Genomic DNA, 16,880 nt, shown 5'->3' with positions numbered 1-16,880 from the left:
GAGAAATTATCCGTATGTAAAAACCAAACAAAATAAGTGCAACCTCACCGAAGTCGATGCATTCCTTTAAGAACCACGTCATTTCCCCACTGTTAAAAGAATTTCACAATCCCAACTTCAGCTGAAGTTTGCATGTGGGGCTCAGCCAGCCAGAGAGGAGGATGATTTCTTCTGCTGACCTACAGACAGGTTGGGAGTCATCCCAGCCCCGAACAATGGCTCAAAAACCCACTTGGGTTTCATTCGTCTTCAAAGCTCTTCATCGAGGAGAGATGCATGGTGCAGCCATGTTCTTTTGCCTCCAATATTCTCCTGAGCTTTCCCATTTCAGAGCCTTCCTTCCAGGTAGGACATTTATTTTTAAGCACATCCTCACTTGGGTGGTGCCTTGAAGCGTCCCATGTGTGTCTCCTGTGGATGTTCCCCATCTCCTGCCCGGGTTTTGCTTTGAAATGCAGGTTAAAAGCTCTGCTTGGTGAAGGATCCCAGTTTTGGTGCTGCCCTCCAGGCTGAGTGGTCCTGGCTCCACTTTCCAGGCACCCAGTGGGGATTTGTCCTTGGACATGGACCCAAAGCAATCAGGGCATGAATTCAAGAGTCTGCTTCACACACCTAAAAATTTTGTCTCCTTACGTCCCCGTGAGCATCCTGGGCTTGGGAATGAGCTCCAGATCCTTTTGCTTGGTCCAGTCCAAGTTAATATCCCCCCGAACCATCCTTGGTGAATTATTGCAATGCAGACACAGAGGTTCCTGTGTTCTCCTCAGTCCCACCCACATCATTTCCCCCCAGGAATCCAACGCTGTCATGAATATCGCTTGGTTCCTCCAAGGGAATATGTCCCGGGTGGGTTTTAGTCTCCAAGCCAGGATGGAGGCAGGAGGCCGAGATGGATGAGGCTGGAGAGAGGGAGAGGGAAGCCAGAAGGAGGAGACACCATCGATACTTTGCTGTTTGCAAGACCATTTATACTTTTGTAGACCATTTATCCCTTTGCAGACCATTTGCAGAGCATGTATCCCATTGCACGGGGCTAATATTTACCCCCGCGGTCCCAGGAAATGCAGAGAGGTTATAGAAAGCCCAACTTTACCAGCTTCGTAGCCCAGCAAGGGCAACCCATAGTCACAGAGAAACCAACCAGCCTCCAAAATGCAACAGCAACGGGCAAAGGAGGGATGGAACTTCCCAGTGATTACAGTATTAGCCACAAAATACTGTAATATTCCCTCGGGGCTGAAGTACCGTGGAACAGCAGAGAAGGGTGTGCAGGCTCTTGTGAGATGAAGCAGGGGCACGACCCACCAGGATTGGGTTTTTACACCTTTTCCACCCCTGGAAATTTGATTTATTTTTTTTTTCCTTAGTTTTTCATGGAGTGATCCTGAAAGCAAGGCACAACTTGTTGTCCGTCGGACACCGTTTCCCTCAGCATCGGCAGAGACGTTACTTTCTTGATAAGGACTTAAAATAAATCACAGCCTTTGGTGCAGCACATCCCTACTTAGAAAGAGCATTTACAGGAAAGCCAGAAAAAGGGAACAGAAATTATTCACAACCCAACGCCAAAAACAGCCCGTGTCCTTCGACAGGGAACAGCAAGAGCAACCAAATTTCCCCCATCTCCCTCCCACCCCGAGCAAAACACTTGTTTTGGACAGCTTATTAGCAGCTCTGGTTAACGTTTCCTTTCTGGTTGCTTAATCTTTCAAGAGATATTTTTTTTTAAATACAGAAAAAAAAAAAAAGACTGAAATAAATGTCCAAATGCTTTCCACCTCCCCTCCTCCTCCTCCCTGGCTTTGTTCAGTCTCGTTATATTGCACATGGTTTGAAGAGCAACTTCCACCTGCAAAGATGTCCCCTTCCACATAATGCACTTGTTAAAAAACACGGAGAACGTGGCAAATATTTCACAGAGATATATGAAATATATGAAATATATGAAATGGGTTTAACTGGGGAGGACAGACCCTCCGTCGGACGGGTCTGCGGCAGCATCAGTCGCTGTATCCGTGATGTTTGCCAGTTCCTTGGAGAGGTTTGATTTCCCAACACAGTCCTGAAGGTCTTAATTTTGAAACTTCTTCTGGTATCTGTTGGGCAGAGCAAAGAGCCACTTTTATGCACAGTCTGGTTTGCAAAACAAGCAACAGGTTATTACTTTATTAATTATTTTTTTTTTTTGAGGCAAAGGAGAATTAATGTTGCTCCTTGGCCCCTGCAGAAAACTTCACATCCCCCCTCCCCACCAACAAAAAAAAAAAGTGAAAATTTGCTAATTAAAATTGCTTAATGGACTAAATGCAACACAGTCTGAAGCAGGCTAAAGATAGAAAAAAGAGTCATTAAGTATATTCCGGTTATTAACTATTATCTCACAGTAATAGCAAGTTCCAAATTCACAATAATTAGCGCAAAGTGGGTTTTCCTCATTATATTTTTATCTTAATCAAGCCGGGTCTGTTCCGACCCCATATGATTCACATGATATTAAGAAATTGCTTGATTTTATAAATCTGATCGAGAGGATGGCAGGAGCACGGGGTGGATCCCACATTCAGCGCTCGGACCATGGGGTCGCTCCCACAGAGCTCAAACCCCAGACCCCATTTTGATGTGGGGAAGGAGATGAGCAGCAAAGGGCAAAAAAAATGCCCCCAGAATCTGTGGTGCTGGAGCTGCTGAGCCTCTGGAGGGCATGAATCCAGCTGGTATCGCAAGAGGTTGGCTTTGAAGCATTGAGGGACTCATCCTGACTCCTGTTTTAATACAGCGAGATGCTCTGCTCTGTCTTTAAGACACTGGAATTCTTAGAAACTTCACACAACTGCTAATATCCCTCTGGGTTCCAGAAATCATATGTTCTGCCTTTGCTTTGGAGCATCCCACCTCTCACCGTGCCACGTCCCGGGCTCTGTGCCCACCCACGGATGGGGCACGGCCAAATTTCCCCCAAGGGTTTAAGCCCCGCACAAGTCAGCATTTCACAGAATCATAGAATCATTGAGGTTGGAAGAGACCCTTGGGATCATCGAGTCCAACCATCTCCCCTACTCTACAAAGTCATCCCCTACACCATGTCCCTCAGCACTGCATCTAAACGGCCCTTAAACACAGCCAGGGATGGGGACTCCACCCCCTCCCTGGGCAGCCTGTTCCAATGCCCGACCACTCTTTGGGTGAAAAATTCCTTCCTAATGTTCAATCTAAACCTCCCCTGTTGGAGCTTGAAGCCGTTCCCTCTCGTTCTGTCACTAATTACCTGTGAGAAGAGACCAGCACCAACCTCTCTACAGTGTCCTTTCACGAAGTTGTAGAGAGTGATGAGGTCTCCCCTCAGCCTCCTCTTCCTCACACTAAACAGCCCCAACTCCCTCAGCCGCTCTTCATATGATTTGTCTTCCAGGCCCCTCACCAGCTTCGTTGCCTCCGCTGCACTCGCTCCAGCACCTCGAGATCTCTCTTGGATTGAGGTGCCCAAAACTGGACACAACACTCGAGGTGTGGCCTCCCCAGTGCTGAGTACAGGGGCACAATCACCTCCCTACTTCTGCTTGATTCACCCCCCCCCCCAAATTCTGGCCCCTTTCCCCGTGATTTTTCAAGTGGGAATTAGTAAAGCTTCCTATAGCGAAGTTCATTAACTATATTAAAACCAGTGTGTGGTGCACGCTAATAAGATGAGCGCTCCCACCAAATCAGATTACGTGAGCCGGATGCTTCATTAGCAGCCGGTGATGAGATGAGGGGAGGAAGGATCTGTATTCCTAAAGCACCCGGACCTGCCGGGTCCCAGCTCATCCCCCAAAACGGACCGATTTTCCCCAAAGGGAGAGGGGGGATGGAGATAAGCAAGATGGGATAGGATCCATGCAGCCAGGAGGGAGAGACCCGCTCCCTGGATGTTGCAGGGATGCTGTTGTAGGGATGTTGTAGGGATGTTTGTTAAAAGGGATGCTGTTGTAGGTCTGATATTGTAGGGAAGCTGTTGTAGGGCTGATGATACAGGGATGCTGTTGCAGGGATGCTGTTGTAGGGCTGTTTGTTAAAGGGATGCTGTTGTAGGTCTGATATTGTAGGGAAGCTGTTGCAGGGATGATGATGCAGGGAAGATGTTGCAGGGAAGCTGTTGCAGGGCTGATGATGGAGGGAAGATGTTGCAGGGATGCTGTTGTAGGGCTGATGATGCAGGGATGCTGTTGTAGAGCTGATGATACAGGGATGCTGTTGTAGGGCTGATATAGGGATGCTGTTGCAGGGCTGATGATGCAGGGAAGCTGCTGCAGGGCTGATGTTGCAGGGATGCTGTTGTAGGGTTGATATAGGGATGCTGTTGTAGGGATGCTGATGGAGGGACACTGTCATAGGACTGATATAGGGATGCTGTTGCAGGGCTGATGGTGCAGAGATGCTGTTCCAAAGATGCTGTATCAGGGATGCTGTTGCAAGGGCTGATGTTGTAGGGATGTTGTTATAGGGCTGATACAGAGATGCTGTTGCAGGACTGATGTTGCAGAGATGCTGTATCAGGGATGCTGTTGCAGGGACACCGTTGTAGGGATGTTGTTGTAGGGCTGATATAGGGATGCTGTTGCAGGGATGCTGTTGTAGGACTGATATAGGGATGCTGTTGCAGAGCTGATGTTGCAAGGATGCTGCATTAGGGATGCTGCTGCAGGGCTGATGTTGTACGGATGTTGTAGGGCTGATATAAGGATGCTGTTGCAGGGATGCTGTTGTAGGACTGATATAGGGATGCTGTTGCAGGGCTGATGTTGCAGGGACACTTTTGCAAGGATGCTGTTCCAGGGACACTGCTGCAGGGATGCTGTATTAAGGATGCTGTTGCTGTGATGCTGTTGCAGGGCTGATGTTGCAGGGATGCTGTTGCAGGGACACTGATGCTGTTGCAGGGATGCTGTTGCAGGGATGTTGTTGTAGGGCTGATACAGAGATGCTGTTGCAGGGATGCTGTTGTAGAGATGATGTTGCAGGGATGCTGTATCAGGGATGCTGTTGCAGGGACACTGTTGTAGGGATGCTGTAGTAGGACTGATACAGGGCTGATGTTGCAGAGATGCTGTTGCAAGGATGCTGCATCAGGGATGCTGTTGCAGGGATGGTGTTGCAGGGACACTGTTGCAAGGATGCTGTTCCAGGGACACTGCTGCAGGGATGCTGTATTAAGGATGCTGTTGCAGGGATGCTGTTGCAGAGATGCTGTTGCAGGGATGATAAAAGCAGGCAGAGAAAGGGGGGAGGGGGGGTTGCAGGGATGGTGTTGCAGGGACACTGTTGCAAGGATGTTGTTCCAGGGACACTGCTGCAGGGATGCTGTATTAAGGATGCTGTTGCTGTGATGCTGTTGCCGGGCTGATGATGCAGGGATGCTGTATTAAGGATGCTGTTGCAGAGATGCTGTTGCAGGGATGCTGTTGCAGGGATGCTAAAAGCAGGCAGAGAAAGGGGGGTGGGGGGAAAAGGATTTCCCACAAGAAGCAAAGATCCCCCCACAAGGCAGTGCAGCCCTCAGGAGAAAATAAGCCACCAGCAGGGCTCAGTGCTCCTCACAAGGGTCTCAGACCAGCCAGTTATTCAAGCAGCAGCTTATCCTCAAGTGCCAGGACTGTTCATAGGCTTAGAGGTAACTGGGCTTTAGGCTTTATTGGACTGGGCTTGCTGGGGGGGATTACACCCCCTCCCACCTGCCAATGCTGTTGCAGGGATGCTGTTGCAGAGATGCTGTTGCAGGGATGATAAAAGCAGGCAGAGAAAGGGGGGAGGGGGGAAAGGATTTCCCACAAGAAGCAAAGATCCCCCCACAAGGCAGTGCAGCCCTCAGGAGAAAATAAGCCACCAGCAGGGCTCAGTGCTCCTCACAAGGGTCTCAGACCAGCCAGTTATTCAAGCAGCAGCTTATCCTCAAGTGCCAGGACTGTTCATAGGCTTAGAGGTAACTGGGCTTTAGGCTTTATTGGACTGGGCTTGCTGGGGGGGATTACCCCCCCTCCCACCTGCCAGCAGGGAAGGGCTCTTGCTTTTTTTTTTCTGGAGTATTACACAAATAAAACCCAAATAACCACCTTCAGCCCAGCAGAGCCCAGGAAATACCATCAGTTTGGCTGAGAAGGGGACAGCAGAGTTGGGGCTCTGCAGGTTAAGGGGGAAATAGCAATTTTCTCAAAGCTGGCAAATAATCCAGTACTTTGGGGTACCCTGGGTGTCTTTTCAGGCTGTATCTTTGCCCTTGTAGAAAGGAACCCCAAATCCTCAGCCTAACGATGACGTTATTTCACTGAATTCAGCAAGAAGAGCAGTGGGAGTGAGGAGTCAGGAGCACTGAGGAGATATCGCTGCTCCGGCTCCTGAAGGGATCCAGATGTATTCCCATCATATGGGGGTGATGAAATCTTCTCCACTCCAAGAGAAACAGAGGATATTAAACAGCAGCCACAAAAATTAGATGTTTTTTAAATCAGCCCAGCCAAATAACTTGCATCCAAGCGCTGGGAGCTGGCGAAGCAGCTCGTGAGACTGTGAGTCTTGAGCATCTCTTGAGCCCTGGACCTGGTGAAAATCCAGAGGACTGGAAAATAGCTCCTTGTTGGGCCAATTTTTTAAGGGATAAACAAAGTGACCTGCGAAATGCTGGGCCTGGCCATCTGTCGCTGATCCCAAACAATATGCTGGAATGGCTGAGAGTCTTAATGCAGAATTAAAGAGGAAGATCTAATTGATGCCAATCAACGCAGGGGCAGGGGAAACAGATCTTATCGTATTAACTTGATATCTCTTCCTACCGAGTTCCATGTTTGGCTGATAAAGGTAAATGCTTGTGTAATTCTCTCTCCGTGGCAGTTTGGTTAAGAAGACGGAGCAGTAAAGCCAATTCCCAGGAAATATCACAAGCCAGAAAACCAGCTGGACCCGGGTCATGCTCACTGGTTCCCATCTCCTTGCTCACGCTTGGCTTTCTCAGAGCATTTTGTAACCAGGATGGGAAAGATCTCGCTGAAAGGTTTCCAGCCCCAGGAGAGAACAGCCCAGGCTTGTTTCAGACGCAGCAGAAAGCTTTCCACCTTTAATTTGGAGTTTTCTGAACTGCCCAACAGCACCCAAAGGGTAAAGCACAAGCGGTGGGTGCCAGCACCCACCGATCCCCATGAGGAGGTAGGAAACCCCCCACCCTGCAATGCTACAGCAAACTCCTTCCCATCCCTCCTGCAAGCTCAAATTTGCAGCAGGAGGGATCATTTTGAGCCCAAACTTCTCATTTCTGACCTGCTGCAACAGCCTGAGGTTTGAATCGTTACCGAGCTGCGGTGGCAGCTCCAAGCAGAGACCAGCGAGGAGGGAGAAGAGGGATTTCGACTAGAAATGCTCAGAGATTTCAGGAGAAGAGATGGAAAAACAAGTGTAAAGATGCAGAATGGAGAAACCAGAGGAGAGGAGGGAAGAGGGTCTTCCCATAACCAGAGGGTTATGGGAAGAGGAGCTGTAGGGCAGAGCTGGCATCTCCAGGGAGCTGGGGGGAACCCTGGGCTTCCCTCCAACTGGGGGAAATAACTGGAATTAATGGGGTACCAGGAGGAGGGTCTGGAGGCTCCGCAAGTTTCAGGAAAGCTGAGCTCCATAAAGCCTTTGGAGGATCTTTTCCTTCTTGCTCTACGTTTCAAAACTGCCTCTTCCTCCCACAGCCTGTCCCATTGCTGCATTTCCAAGCGCTTAATGAAGCTGCTCAGCATCATCTAGAGATGGGGAAACTGAGGCCCGGAGGAGCTGACCTGCCCACAGCCCCCCAGTACACACCCCAGTGCTCCCATTCCCAGGTCTGGGATGCAGGGATGCCCATTGTTATGGACCAACTCCAGGCCAAAATCCCCCTGAGCAGCCCAGCATCCCCCCCCCACCCCAAAACCCTGCATCGCACTCAGTTAATTTATCACAACCCAGTCGAACAGCAAACATTTTTTTTTGCCAAGAAATGCAAAAAAAAACCCTTTTCAAAGCGTTATGTTCATCCTGTCCACGCTCCACTGCAATTTTAGCTTCCCAGGAGAGCAAGACCCTGAGCAGGGACCCCGCCGCCCCCGCGGAGGCTGAGCCTCCGGTGCTTCCACCATGACACAACCCCAAAGGATTTTCCGTTATCTATCGGTGACGGGGCTGGGGAGGAAGCGAAGCAAAGCAGCTGGTGCTGCTCAGCATCAAAATAAAACTGCCTGATCTCGGCATCCTCGCCAGAGAGAGCAGAGATAGCCCCTCGCTAATCGAGCCGCGCGAGCCAGGCACCCAAAACCCCATCTTCCCACCTGGTGTGTGTTAAAAGATGCTAAAAATGAAGTGCAACAACTGTAGGGAACCCCATCTTCCCACCTGACGCGCGTTAAAGATGCTAAAAATGAAGAGCAACAACTGTAGGAAAAAAAAAAAAAAAGAAAAAAAAGCAACAGACACGACAGAGCTCAACCACGTTCAGAAAAGCCGCTGAATAATGAGTTTTAAGGAAATGAATCATTCCTGAACCGTCTGCATCGCTGAGCCAGGGGGTCTCAATATTAGTGTGCAGCGCCGTTAGGTAAAGGTTATTCCCCTTCTGACTAAGGGAAGACCAACCATCAGGAGGTGTTTTAGCTGCTCCTCACTCCAACGACAAGCTGAACGAGATGGGAGACAGGTTTTAATTTACTTGAGCGTGTCCTGGTTCATAAGGAGGAGAAAACTGACGGTGCCCTGCGGGGAGGTTCAGGCGTGAAGGTTTCCCTGTGCTGAGCATCCTCAGCGCTGAAAATTCAGGCTCTGGGGGGTGATGAGACACAGACTGGACCTTGAAACTTGGGGGTCTCATAAAGCAGAACCTTGTTGGTGGAAGGAAAAGCTCACAGGGGGTTTTCTCAGGGTTTCTGTGGTTGAGTTTTGCCAAGAGCAGGGATAAAAGGGCTCCAGCTACCAGGGACACAACCTTCAAACTTGGGGGTCTCATAAAGCAGAACCTTGTTGGTGGAAGGAAAAGCTCACAGGGGGTTTTCTCAGGGTTTCTGTGGTTGAGTTTTGCCAAGAGCAGGGATAAAAGGGCTCCAGCTATCAGGGACCCCGCACACAACCTTTTTCTGCGCAGAGGATGGTTCTCATGAGCAAAAAATCATAGAATCATAGAATCATTGAGGTTGGAAGAGACCCTTGGGATCATCGAGTCCAACCATCTCCCCTACTCTACAAAGTCCTCCCCTACACCATGTCCCTCAGCACTGCATCTAAACGGCCCTTAAACACAGCCAGGGATGGGGACTCCACCCCCTCCCTGGGCAGCCTGTTCCAATGCCCGACCACTCTTTCGGTGAAAAATTCCTTCCTAATGTTCAATCTAAACCCACCCTGTTGGAGCTTGAAGCCGTTCCCTCTCATTCTGTCACTAATTACCTGTGAGAAGAGACCAGCACCAACCTCTCTACAGTGTCCTTTCAAGTAGTTGTAGAGAGTGATGAGGTCTCCCCTCAGCCTCCTCTTCCTCACACTAAACAGCCCCAGCTCCTTCAGCCGCTCTTCATATGATTTGTCTTCTAGGCCCTTCACTAGTTTCGTTGCCCTCCTCTGCACTCGCTCCAGCACCTCCAGATCTCTCTTGGATTGAGGTGCCCAAAACTGGACACAACACTCGAGGTGTGGCCTCCCCAGTGCTGAGTACAGGGGCACAATCACCTCCCCACTTCTGCTGGTCACACTATTTCTAATACAAGCCAGAATGCCATTGGCTTTCTTGGCCACCTGGGCACACGGCCGGCTCATATTCAAAATGGGATGACAAAGAGCAGGAGCCCTGACGCCTTCCCAGCACAGAGCAACAAACACGTGTCCTGTCAGGTGGGATGAATATCGCTTTGACGGAGACACCATTACTCATTTTCCTGTTGGGGAAGCCAAGTACGGGAGTAAAAGGTCTCGATTGTGTCCAGGGCTCGACCACAGCGGAGCCGGGAGAAGCTTCAGCTGGGCCAAGAGCCAGATGCTGCAGAGACAGGGCTGGGGCTGCTCTGAGGGGCTCCCCCCAGCAGCAAAGATGCCCCCAATGTGGGAAGGCTCTGCCCCCCTCCTCATCCCTGTGAGTGCCCTGAGAAAACCCTCTATCACCACCCCCCAAAATGAAGCCACAACCCTCCCACTGCTGGAGAAATGATTCCTCGACTGAACGAGGCACCTCAAGGCCCCCATCCCTAAAGATCCTGAGGGGCTCCCCCCAGCAGCAAAGATGCCCCCAATGTGGGAAGGCTCTGCCCCCCTCCTCATCCCTGTGTGTGCCCTGAGAAAACCCTCTATCACCACCCCCCAAAATGAAGCCACAACCCTCCCACTGCTGCAGAAATGATTCCTCGCCTGAATGAGGCACCTTGGGGCACCCATCCCTAAAGATCCCAAAAATGTCACAGAATCACAGAATCTTCTAGGTTGGAAGGGACCTTAAAGATCATCTTGTCCAACCGTCAACCCAACTGACAAAAATAGACACCCACACAACAAACAAGGAGCATCATCACTAAACCAGACCTCCCAGCACTACATCAACCCGGCTTTTGAACACCTCCAGGGATGGGGCCTCAACCCCCTCCCTGGGCAGCCCAGTCCAAGGGCTGAGAACCCTTTCAGTGAAAAAATTTTTCCTAATATCCAGCCTGAACCTCCCCTGGTGTAACTTGAGGCCATTTCCTCTTGTCCTGTCGCCTGTGACTTGAGAGAAGAGACCGACCCCCACCTCTCTACCCCCTCCTTTCAGGGAGTTGGAGAGAGCAATAAGGGCTCCCCTCAGCCTCCTCTTCTCCAGGCTGAATAACCCCAGTTCCCTCAGCCTCTCCTCATAAGACTTATTCTCCAGCCCCCTCACCAGCTTTGTCGCCCTTCTCTGGCCCCGCTCCAGCACCTCAATGTCTTTTTTATGCTTTTTCCAAGGAAACCCTCTTGCTGGAGAAGGGCATCGCTCCAGCTCTCCGTGCTCAATGCCAGACTCCCACCCTTGGCACAGGGACCCAGGACCCATGGGGTCAACAGGATCCAGCAGGTGCCACGTTCCTGCAGCCTCTGGCACATAAACATCCCTCAGGGAAACAGGGAAAGGCAGCAGCATCCTTAACCCATCCTCCAGCTGGACGACACCCCCAAAAGTCAAGCCTCATTCAGACTGTGGGTGCAGGCCCACGGCAGGGAAGGGTGCAGAAGCGTAGGACCAGCTCCACAGCAGCAAAGGAGACAATTTATAGGATATTCTCCTGCTCACACATCCTATAATATCCAGAAAGCCCCTATTTCCCTGCGCCCATCACCCATACGGTTGCCTTTGCAGGAGGGTGCCGGTGCTCTGAGCTCTCCCACACGCAGGAATTGAGACCAAAGGGCAAAACAAGTCGCATTTAAATCCCATTTGTCTGTTTGCACTCACAGGTTTACAGCCTGCCCAGAGATCGCTTGTTAAAGCATTTAAAAATGGGGGGAAAAAAAGGCCCTGCCTTCCATCAGGCTGCGACGGGAGCCTCCATGTGCTCTCACCGAGATATGCATATTTTAAAAGCTTGGCAGGAAGAGGGCTCCAAACTACACAATTAAAGAGATTTCATGCAGAACGCTCTCAGTACACACCAACCCCTGCAAGAGACCCTCTCCCCGCCCCACAGCTCTGCCCAGAGACCCCCCCACAGCCCACGGGCTCTGGGTGGCTCCTTCCCTTCTGCTGGGGAAGCCGCTTGCCCTCCCTTTGCCTCCTCGTAACCGTCCATAAACCGGGGATTAAAAACCCCACACGCAGGAATTGAGACCAAAGGGCAAAACAAGTCGCATTTAAATCCCATTTGTCTGTTTGCACTCACAGGTTTACAGCCTGCCCAGAGATCGCTTGTTAAAGCATTTAAAAATGGGGGGAAAAAAAGGCCCTGCCTTCCATCAGGCTGCGACGGGAGCCTCCATGTGCTCTCACCGAGATATGCATATTTTAAAAGCTTGGCAGGAAGAGGGCTCCAAACTACACAATTAAAGAGATTTCATGCAGAACGCTCTCAGTACACACCAACCCCTGCAAGAGACCCTCTCCCCGCCCCACAGCTCTGCCCAGAGACCCCCCCACAGCCCACGGGCTCTGGGTGGCTCCTTCCCTTCTGCTGGGGAAGCCGCTTGCCCACCCTTTGCCTCCTCCTAACCATCCATAAACCGGGGATTAAAAACAAAACCCGACTTCTTTTGTCAATTGATGGAGCAGAAACAATTGCCCGGAAAGAAATTTAACCCTCCTGGAGGAAAGAGATATCCCCAGCCCTTGTTTGTGGCCACACGTGGGGTGAGATGGATATGGCTCTGCTCCTCTGGCCACCCCAAGCACCTGAAGGGCATCTATTGTGCTGGAGAACAAGAGAACCTTTTGAGAAGAGTTCAGGCCTGAAAACACACACAAAACAGGGGCAAATAAGCAGGAGGAAAAGGTGACAGTGTCACAGGACCGAGCGGAGGAGCCAGGGCTGGGGCTGCTGCGTGTCCCCTGCATCCCTCTGTACCAAGGAGGTGTTTCGAGGTGGCATCCAGGGCTGAATCAGGGGAAGGGAACGGGTCCTAAAATACAATCATAGAATTGTGTCCTAAAATACAATCATAGAATTGTCTGGGTTGGAAGGGACCTGTAAGATCATTAAGTCCAACCATCAACCTCACTCTGCTAAAACCCATCACTAAACCATGTCACTGAGCACTATGTCTTGGTGACCATCTCCAGGGATGGTGCCTCAACCCCTTCCCTGGGCAGTCCATTCCAAGGCTTAGTAACCCTTGCAGTGGAAAAATCTTTCCTAATCTCCAATCTGAACCTTCTCTGGCGCAACTTGAGGCTGTTTCCTCTTGTCCCATCCCCTGTGACTTGGGAGAAGAGAGCAACCCTGGCCAAAATACAAGCAGAGAGGAAGGGAAAGGATCCTGGGAAAGGAGGTTGGAGGCTGTACCACCCTGTATCACCCAGTGCCCCTCCAGAAATCAAATACATAAAGCATCCAGGGAGGCAGCTGCAGCTTCTTAGGGCTGCATCCCCAGGGCTGGAGCTGCCTCCTCTCATCCTTCAGTGCCAGACGTGTCACTTTGTCCCTCAGCTGACAGGTAGGAAGGAGAAGGGAGAAGAAGGAGGGGGATGACATTTCAGAGGACATCACCACCACACCACACATGCAGGCGACAAGCTGGGGAGCCCACGCCGGGGAATACCACTGCCCTTTCCCCCTCCTCGCTTTCTGCAGCATCTTAAATATCAGGCAGCAGCTTTCCATAATGCACTTTCCTTCCATTTAATGCAATAAGCTGGGTCTAAGGCAAGCCCTTCGCCTTGCCTGGGGAAGGCTTTGCAGCAGGTTGCCAGACAGCAGCCGCTAACACTAATCTCCTAATGCTGCCCGCCCCCCCCCCTCTAAGCACATTAGAAACAGGCGAGTCCAAGGCGCTGCGAAGGCTGAGGCTCATCTTTTAACTCCCCAGGGAATGTTAAAACAGCCCTAAGCCCTAATCGGAGGCACACTTGCAAGAGAGCAAAGTAAGTTAAATAGGCAGCTGGCTGCAAAGAGAGCAATCTTTCAGCCATCTCTCCAATTCCTGGCACAAGGCACGCGGCAGCCAGTTCCAGAGGAGCCGTCAGACCGTGAAACACCAGAAAACATTTCTCTTGCTGAACGGTACCCAACGAGACAGCGCAGAGGGAAGAGGCGGACAGAAATGGGGCAGAGCAGAGAGAGGATATCCCCGTTTTTCCACCTTATCTTAAAGACAGAGCAGCAGCGTTTTTACATTTTTCAGCCCTACCGCTCGGTCCCCGGAGCAAAGCTCCAGTGGTTGAAGTGGGTTCCTCACCCCCTTTCTCCCATAAAGCACCTTTCACTGTCCCGAAAATCCATCTGAAATTATTCTGCCGCTACCAAAAATAAGGGAGGGAGTAGCCAGGAAAGTAAAACTAAAAACCTGCGAGGTTTCTGCTTCTTTTAGACATCAGAAAGCGAAAATTATACTGTGCCGTTTCCAGGAGAACATGTGGTTTCCGTACCCCGTGCAGCTGCCACGGAGAAAATGCAGAAACAAAACTCATCTGCAAACCCTCCCGAGTGGGACCGTTCCCCCTGTTTTTAAGCTCAAATTCTCCTTTTAGGAATAGTCACGCGGGAAAGCGTTAATAACAATAAAAATGAGGGCTCGTAGGCAGAAATGGCATTTCATCCCAGGGAAAAGGCCCACTGGGGTGTTCCCAGTTATCCCAGAAAAGGGATTGCTGTTATCCCAGACAAGGGATCGCAGTTATCCTAGACAAGGGATCGCAGTTATCCCAAAAAAGGGATCCCAGTTACCCCAGAAAAGGGATCCCAGTTACCCCAGACAAGGGATCCCAATTATCCCAGACAAGGGATCACAGTTACCCCAGACAAGGGATCACAGTTATCCCAAAAAAGGGATCCCAGTTACCCCAGACAAGGGATCCCAGTTATCCCAGACAAGGGATCATAGTTATCCCAAAAAAGGGATCTCAGTTACCCCAGAAAAGGGATCCCAGTTACCCCAGACAAGGGATCCCAGTTATCCCAGACAAGGGATCCCAGGTTTGTTACCTCCCGCGACGCTCCTCAGCATCTCCCTCATAAAGATCATTTGTAAGATCCTCAGCTGGTGAAAACTCTCTCCAATAAAGTCTCTCAGCATCTCCCTCATAAAGATCATTTGTAAGATCCTCAGCTGGTGAAAACTGGAGTCGACCCCAGAAAAGGGATCCCAGTTACCCCAGACAAGGGATCCCAGTTATCCCAGACAAGGGATCCCAGGTTTGTTACCTCCCGCGACGCTCCTCAGCATCTCCCTCATAAAGATCATTTGTAAGATCCTCAGCTGGTGAAAACTGGAGTCGCTCCAATAAAGCTGTCACATACCATTAGCTGAGAAGCTGCTCTGATGGTTTTCCTGGTTTTAAGGGTTTTATTACCTGGGGCTAAGGCGGGGAGAGCGTTACAAACCGTCCTGACCCTTTTAAGTCTGGGTAAAATCCGAGTTAAACTGCGATTTTGGCATCTCTCAGGACAAATCCCCCTTTCCACACGCTCAGGAAAGATGTGACTCACTCAGGTTGGGGGCAAATCTCTCTTTGTCTTAGGAGGTATCTAAGAGCATCCCTGGGCGGGTCACTACCTGGAAGGAATCTGCATTTATTTAACCCAAAAGCCAGCAAACCAGAGCAGAGCTGGAGCTGAGGCGCTCGAGGCTGAGCAGCCAGGCCCTGCCTTCAGCCTGCTTCGATGGCAGGGGTCAGCCCGAAGCATTAAACCACAGCAAATAACATTTTTAGCACAGAAATTAAGAAATCCAGCTGCAAAAAAAAAAAAAGAAGAGCCAGAGAGGGGGGTTCCTCCTAAGCACAGCACTAAAAAGCAAAGTGAAAAGCAAATCCAAGCAGAGGAGCTACAGGATGGTACCCAGCTTTACCTAATAAAAACACCAGAGAGGACAGGATAAGCTGAAAAATAAGATTTAAGCAGTGGAAAACATGAGGTTTGTCCCCAAAAAAGCAACAATACTTTATGAGGCTGTTAAACCCTACCCCGTGCAAAGCTCACCTGATCCCATCAGATGTCCCGTGGCCCCAGGTGCACACGTAAAGATGAAGCCGGTGTGTTTTCCCCGGCGGGGTGGGGTTTTTTTTGGTTACTTTTCAATCCTGCTTTTTTATAGATCTGTATGTGTCCCCCCCCGGTTTCCAAAAACTGCCGGGGATTCTCATCCCAGCTTTCCTGCTGGGAAACCCCATTTTGCAAGGGGTTTGGGGGAAAAGGCCGGTTTGGCGGCTGTCGGCGGAGCGGGCGCTTCGTGTTTTGCCAGGATGAGAGACTCCATCCCCAAATTTCACTGCCAAGGTGTGAGCTCCTCTGCGAGGGAGAGCTGGATTCGGGGGGTGCTTATTGCCTAGGGATGCTTTATTCAGCACGGGGGAAGCCACAGGGGGGGTCGTGGCCCAAGAAGGGGGTGCCAGGATGTGGGGTCACATCGCGGGGCAGAGCCGCCGTGTCCTGCGGGATGACGGGGCTGGAACCATCTGGAAAGGTTGGGTGGGTTTGTTTTTTTTTTTTTGCAGGAAGAGCAGAGAACCAAGGGGGATGGGAGAAGGGATGCCATGACAACCTTGGGGGTTTCCCAGGAAACCAGATCACCATGGCAACTGCATCACTCCGCTCGGAATTAGTGACTTCCGCTGGAAGGCGTGTTTCGCCACTTTAATCTTCTTGCCATAAGCGGCTGCATCTCTCCCAAAAGCATCGCACACACAGACAAAAAAATAAAAAAATAAAAAAAATAAAGAGGAAATATCCCTTTGTCTCCAGCTGGGAGGGCTGGAGGCTGCACAGGATCCCACATCCCCTGCTCCCCGTGCACTCCTCACCTCCTCAAACCCTTCCATTTTGCCTTTCGCCTCCCTCCTCCCCGCACACGGACCCAAATTTGACCGTTGGGTGAAATAATGCCGTGGGGTTGCAGGGGGAGGGAATTAAGACTAGAAAACGAGGGCTTTTTTTAATTTTCCTTTTTTTTTTTCCCCTATGTAAATCAGCACCGATTGCACTCGGTCTCTGACCAGATTAGAATTTCATAGAAGATCTAAACGGGGGAGAAAAGGGAATCTGTGCTGCGCCCGTCATGGCACACCACACGTTTCAATATTAAGCATCATTTAACAATGTGGTAACAGAGACTGTCTGCAAAAATTAAATGCTTCTTTCCTCCCCCAACCCCCTTCCAGTCCGCTCAGCAACATGTTTTCCTCTCCTCCCCACCCAATCCGGGGTCATTAATCCAACAAGTGAGCTTATGTGATGGAAGGGAAATCGGCTCCACGC

Source organism: Calidris pugnax, unplaced genomic scaffold (genome assembly GCF_001431845.1).
Source record: "Calidris pugnax isolate Ruff unplaced genomic scaffold, ASM143184v1 scaffold214, whole genome shotgun sequence".
In the NCBI taxonomy this organism is placed as follows: Eukaryota; Metazoa; Chordata; class Aves; order Charadriiformes; family Scolopacidae; genus Calidris; species Calidris pugnax.
Note: the sequence above shows the minus strand (reverse complement) of the source record.